The sequence below is a fragment of the Tachypleus tridentatus genome, chromosome 4, assembly GCF_004210375.1.
Source record: "Tachypleus tridentatus isolate NWPU-2018 chromosome 4, ASM421037v1, whole genome shotgun sequence".
NCBI classification, from domain to species: Eukaryota; Metazoa; Arthropoda; class Merostomata; order Xiphosura; family Limulidae; genus Tachypleus; species Tachypleus tridentatus.
The window spans coordinates 87,500,905-87,508,670 of NC_134828.1; positions in this window are offsets into that span (position 1 = coordinate 87,500,905).

Here is a 7,766-nt window from a genome sequence, read left to right on the forward strand (position 1 = left end):
AAAACACAAACTATCATTGTTATAAAATAAATGGTATTGTGGGTATGATGTATGATTTGGATAATTTAGATATGAAGGCTGGGCATACCTAAGTATTCAGTGCCTCTTTTTTTCGGCTCGTTGAGTTTAATTCTGTCGAGTCGAGTGCCTTAACCACCTTATTACAGTTAATAAGTTACTGTAACTTATTTGCATTCTTACAATAATAAAACACTATTATTGTTTATTGGTCATGGTCAAATGACTAACCAATGACTAACCAAGTTAGTTTAACTTTATTAAACTAAGTAATAAACTTTTTTTACTACACTACTAGCTTTCCAAATGGCAAGATAAATAGAACCAGAATTTCCAATCATAAAGTATTACTCTATTGTAAAATAGTAATAAAATTAGTATTCTAAAAGTTAACGAAAGGGAGGTGTAATGGTAAAAACTGAGGTTCTATTCAAACATCAAGCTTTCGATAGATAAAGTGGAGAAACCAATAACGAAGGTGAAGTCTGGACGGCTGAGGATTATCAGCTGATCAAGTGATATGTCCACTTCCTTCCCTAAATTGTTCGGTTATTTTTTTCAAGTTCAGTAGCCAGCCCTACACAGATTTTATATTTGTTTAGCGATATTTTTTTCCAAAACTTGTTGCAGTTACAGTTACCGAAATATAAAATGTTTGAGACCCAATGAAAACATTTTTATGAAACCAAATTACGATAGCCCAACATCTGTGTCTGGCGACTTGAATGGTATGTTTTGTAATGGAATATCTTGAATTGCTGTTTTATTTTCCATCTCTTGAAATATACATAGGTGAGCGGATATGTCATGGAAGTGACTTGTATCTCGTTTCTATAGAGAATAAATAATTTTTATTATGTTAAGTACTGTTGCCCGGAACACATAGGTGGCTTCTGAAACTGACCTTTGAGTTCGTGGTTTCTGAACTGTGTCAAGTTGTTTCTCTTTCCTTATTTAGACTACGACTTTTTTGTAGGTATACCCTTTTCACTTCTGAATAAGAACAGTCAACTATTCGAAAATTCCTGAATTTCTATAGGTATTTTGAACTCTACATATGTTTATCACTATATAACTCTGAGAAATTTTCAAAATATGCTGTATTATTTCTAACACTTCAGCCAGATTGTTTGATTAGACTATGATCTACTTATATATGTAAAAACGGCTTGTTTAGGTTGAGAAATTTTTTTTAACATAAAGGAGCGAACAACGTTTCGACCTTCTTCTTAGTTTCCATATAAGTCAGACTATGTTTAATAACCTTTAAGGGAAAAGTCTGATCTAATATTTTGGAAGATATTACCCTCCTTAACATCTTTAGATATGTCTGTTTGTTCTCAAATCTATCTACTTCGGGTATCAAATTTCGACTTTAGTGTTATAAGTCCTCACATCAAACATGCTCGCCCTTTCAGCCGTGAGAGCGTTATAATGTTACGGCTAGTCCCACTATTCATTGGTAAAAGAGTAGCTCGAGAGTTGGCGTTAGATGGTGATGACTAGCTGCCTTCTCTGTAGTGTTACACTGCCACATTATGGGCGGTTAACGCAGATGGCCCTCGCGTAGATTTATACGAAATTCAAAAACAAACAATTAAATAACGTTCAGTCAAGAGCTTCGTAGCACATGATTCTCCGTTTTAGAAAACAAAAAAATCCAAGAATATTTTAAATCTCATAAATGTTATTAAATTCTTGTGAGTATGCACACTATACTTGTATGTTGTTAAGTACACTGCCGATCAAAAAAAGTCATCAAAACCACTAAAGGTGAACTGAGCAAAATTGTTTGTTTTGACAAACGTTAACAATAGTTAATCGATTATGTTATGAATAAACACTTTAACTCAATACGAAATGTTGAAGAAAACCTACATTATTATTATTATTATGCTATAATAGAAACTAAGAATGCAACACTTGCAAAATATACCTTGAACCAACGCGCTACACAAAGTCGGGTTATCTAGTCAGTCAGCGTTAAGTTTACGGGTTTACAATGCTAAAATGCGAGGACTGATTCATCACGTTGATAGAATTCAGGTAACCCATTGTGTAGATGCTACTTTTCTCAGACAATTGTGTACAATGGTACATATATAGATTTCTTTTTCAGGTTTTTCTATCCAACAATTCAAGTATTATAATTTCTTAATGAATTATTTCCAATGGCACATTTTGAAAGGTAGACTTTTTTCTTACCCATTCATTGCTACAAAAAAATGATTTACGTTACAAAAACACTATTTCTTTTCTTTTAGTTTCTTAAGTATACAAAACTACACAACTGGTTATCTGTGCTCTGCCCAAGATAGGTACTGAAATCTGATTTTTAGCGTTCTAAGCCCTCAAACTTACCGCTGCACCACTCGCGGCCACTCTGTTATCGATTTATAATTTTGCGATTCTTCACGTTGTTTGGCCTTATGCCATTTTTATTAGGGATAAATATATTTGATTTTTTTCTGATACTTTTGGCCAAGAATATTACTTAGTGGCTCAACGTTAAACGTAAGTTTATAACGCAAACATTCGGGTTCGATTCGTGTAGTTAGTGCAGCACAGGTTAATAATACCATTTTTTACTTAAACAAAACAAAAACAAATTACTTTATACCACATGCACTTAAAAAGAGCATAACTGTAAAATATAACATACACGTAAACATTTTTATCTGGAGAGTACCAATAAAATTGAAGAAGCCAAAATTTAGGCCTTTGATTATGAAGACTAAAAGTTTGATCATTCGTTATAATGTCTAGAAAATAACTAATATACTTCTGGTAACAATAGTACATCTATACAGTCAATGTAAACGGTTTTGTTCAGCTCCTATCTATTTAGATAACTTAAAATTTATACATTCAACAATGTCTACACTTCAAAGAAACATAAATGGAAAGAACAGACCCACTTGACCTAATTTTATGAACTGTATATCATAATAGTTGCTGTTTATACAGTTTGATAATATAAATATCGTCTCAACTATAACTGTGTCGTATCCAAGCTGGCTTGATGAGCCCTGGTCAGAAATAGATATATACGTTATGGTACTGTTGACCTGTTGTTTACTGCCACTCGTAAGTTCTTAGAACAAATCTACTTTCTGATACTGCGTTCAAATAAAGTCACATAATGACATTACTTCTAAACTATAAAAACAAATCCCCAATCGTTTCAAGTGATAAGTTTAAACCTCCGCTATTTTTCATTCATTCTGCGGCATTAAAGAACGAAGAATAAACTTGATTTTTGGCTATTTTCAATAGTTCATACTAGGCTGATGTTAGCAAGAAAAAGTCGACTAACACCAGCGACACCAGCAGGAGGTTTATTAGAAATACCTAACAGTCGACTAACACTAACAACACTAACAAGAGGTTTATTAGACATACCTAACAGTCGACTAACACTAACCACACTAACAGGAGGTTTATTAGACATACCTAAGAGTCGGCTAACACTAACCACACTAACAGGAGGTTTATTGGACATACCTAACAGTCGACTAACACTAACCATACTAACAGAGAGTTTATCAGACATACATAACAGTCGGCTAACACTAACTATACTAACAGGGAGTTTATCAGACATACCTAACAGTCGACTAATACTAATTACACTAACAGGAGGTTTATTAGACATACCTAACAGTCAACTAGCACTAACAGGAGGTTTATTAGACATACTTAAAAGTCGACTAACACTAACAGGAGGTTTATCAGACATACCGTTTTCTAAGAGAATTTTTATTAATAATATTCAAATAAGATGACTAACTATTATTTAATTTGTCATTTTCATCACAATAGATAACAATGGCCCATTTACCATTGTTCTCCTGTTCCAAACTATAAATAGAAACTCCTTTTATTATAACCAGTCTTGGTGTCTAAAATACTCATTCAGAGTTATTTTGAACAACTTCATTTTTACAGCTTCCACCAACCACACTTAAAGTCAAAGTGCTCCATTTAGAAACCACACTGTTAGAAAAGTAACGTTACCTTAACCGCAACTGTGTGAGTTTTCCATATTTTAAACTTATGTCCTCTGGTCTTACTGCCTGAATATTTTTAAAGGAAATGTCACATGTATTTACACAATTCAACCCTCTAACAATTTTAAGAACCTTCCTAGTATCTTTTCAAGTTCTACCCTCCTTCAGTGAAAACATGTCAAGTGATTTCAACGTTTCTCCATATGATGACCTTTCCAGACCTGGAATAATTCTAGTAGACTTCCTCCGGATCTACTTCAACAGCTCAATATTTTCTTTCTAAAATAAGATGACCAAAACTGGAAAAACAAATTCCAAATGAGGTCTAACCAACACGTTATTGAATAACCTTATTACATCCTTCCACTCTACTCAATATTTGTATGTATATAACCTAGAATACTGTTTACCTTATTCCTCAACAACTTACTTTGTCTAGAAGTATTTAAAAAAAAATTAATACTTGTGGGCAGACATTTTTCTCAACAACTTCACCTAGAGTTCCCCCACAAACCTATAATCATACGTAATGTTTTGATAACCTTACTTTTGTTCAGATTAAAAAGCATCTGACAGATATTGGCCCAATTTGCCAAACGACCCAAATCTCTTTGCAAAACACACATTAATTAAATAGCATCTGCAAACATTAAACAAGTTACTGGTCATTCCATTATCGATGTTATTATTGTAAAATAGAAATACCAAAAGACCCACCATGGAACCGTGATTTATACCACTTTTAATATTAAATAACTGTGATTCCATCAAAATGTATCACTTATAACATGAAACGATTATGATTTCATCAAGGCTTACCACTAGTTACGTTAAAATCATTTTGGTTGCATCAAAGTTTACCACATGTAAAATTAACCCATTGTAATTTTGTTTGAGTTATAACAACCTTCTACCCGCCAAACTATTTCTAAGAAATTTAATTACATTATCTTCATGCCCTAAAAGACTTAGTTTTCCTCATCTTGAACCACTATAGGGGTTAATAATAGGGATTACAAGAAATTAAACAAAATCCAAATATAATTCTGGCAAAAAAGTACCTTAAACTGTAAATATACAGTTCAAGCAACACTTTAAAAACCTTTACTATTAACTACTAAGACTATGCACAAAAAATGTAAAAAAGCACGTATGTTAGACTTACGATAAAAAAAAACATCCGCTCCAAACAACCTGTGTGCAATTATTCTTTTTTGTTCTCTTGCCAGCCTACAACAAAAACAGCTTTTGTAGAATATTAAAAAGGATACTGTGAAGGTAGTAGGAGTATTTCTTCTATATTGTTAATAAGTCAAAAAAACCCTATTATTTTAGAGTAAACGATGCTTTAATCACCCTTTGAAGTTAGTTTTCTCACAAATATCTAATGTTCGAATAAAAAGCCTAAACATTGGCTAGGAATTACGAACCTATATTAAATGAACATTAGATGACTGTAACATTTACATACTCAATGCTTTGTACACTATACAATAGGGGTTTTTAAGGAACCGACCCCAATATCATGTATGAAAGTGGGTAAATCCATAAAATAGCACCTTCTATTTTTAGTTCACCTTAACCATTTTAACTGAATGCTCTTATATACCTTCTGCAATTATAAACTCTAGAACCTTTAAACACCACTTAAATTAATGTTATCATCTGATCAAAGTAAGCTACCTAAATATATTAGAACTAAAACATACACACAGTAATGAGTATATTTTAATAAACACGCTGTTCTTAATCACAAATTCCTGACTGCTAATACAAAGTATCATGGTTCGTACCCATTATCAGCAAAAAAAATAATCACACTCCACACTTTGGTACTATAGGTATGTTATAAGAATAACAGTTAAATTCAACTATTCGATTAGAGCATCCCATGAGTAGTAATGGGTGGTGTTGACTAGCTGATTGGCAAAGACTGACCTAGGTAGCCCTCAGTAGTTTTGTGCAAAACTGAATGCATTTTTTCATCAGCTGGGTACCCTTCTGTTAGCAAATCTTTCTGACGTACACCCAATAATATCTCATGAGATATGCACAGCTTAGTTTATGTTAGTTCTACGTTTATATAATAGATTAACAACACAAAATAACATTTATAATAAAACATAATAATAAGGAATTAAAACTGGTAAATAAATATCTTAGCCGATGCTGTTAATGAAAGTAACGTTTAAGATACCGACTATACGTTGCTTACGAAACACATATGCGTAAAAATATATAAATCCTCCCTTACAACACTTTGTGATAATTAAAAATAATTAAACGTTCCAACAATGTAACTTTATGGTAGTCTGTCATCTGAGATAAATTTTGTTTGTTTTGAATTTCGCGCAAAGCTAAACGAGGGCTATTTGCACTAGCCGTCCCAAATTTAGCAGTGTAAGACTAGAGGGAAGACAGCTAGTCATCACCACCCACTGCCAACTGCCAGCTCTTTGGCTACTCTTTTACCAACGAATAGTGGGATTAACCGTCAAATTATAACCACCCCACAGCTGAAAGGGCTAGCATGTTTGGCGCGCCCGGGATTCGAACCCGCGACCCACGGATTACGATTCGAGCGACTTAACACACTTGGCCATGACGGGCCGTGAGATAAATTGTCACCCGACATTATACTGCGTAGCTACAGATTCGGAAAACAAACAATAGAGATAACATCACAAAAAAAGTTGACGAATTCTACATTCTGTTTGATTTCAACATAATTGGCTCTTCTCTGTTATAAATATGAATATTTTCCTCTATCCTTCTGCAAATGGATCCCTTAATATTAATTCTAACCGGTTATCTGATACTTCTAAAGACCTCAGCAATCTGTTTCAATTTGCTAAATTTGTATTGCTTTTCCTTAATTTGATTTTCTTCCTAAGTCGTTTGAGCTTAAGTTTAGCATTTGTCCTATTTTAACCCAAACTACCGTATTTCCCGATATCGAAGATCACCCCATTTTGATTACCTAAATTTTGAAAAATAAAATAAAATAAACATAAGAATAAGGTCGCAGCACTTCCACTAATCTTACCAAGATGTTTTGTGGATTGTTTAGTGACTAACAGTACATAATTCCTCGTGCTCACTTCTCATTTCTTGTGAGCTATATGCTTATCGTATCTACCTTTGAAAGTATGTACCTTATATTGCCACTGGAATATCTGTATTATTACCAGTAATAACGTTATCCTAAGCCTATTCTAGGAGTACCTTATTTTTGTAGAAGTCATAATATGAGTTGTGTTTAAAAAACTGATTCAGCTGAGCTGTCACAGAGAACTCCTATCAATAACAGGTCTGTATTTGAAATCGTTACACAACAACAGAAAAAAATGATCTGAACGGAACCAAAACACACTTATGATATTTTGCAAATGGCTGCCGTTACCGAGTAGTGTTTACGCAATTTTATTTTTCATATGTTCTTATAATGTTGCCTTACTATCAAAGATCGTTTGAGGTGAGTAAAAATGTCATTAATTGATGAAAAACAGACAAATTATACCATCGACTGATTTACTTTAACTTACTGCGGAAGTGTCAATGAATTTTGTGATCATTTATGATTATCTTGTTTAGTTATTTGATATTTATTACAAGGTAACTTATACATTTCCTTGTGACTCATATAGAGGGACTTGCATTACTGACTAATATCGAAGTTCGACTGTGTGGGTATTTGGGTATTGATGTTGTCAAATACCCAGGAGGGTCAGGTACATT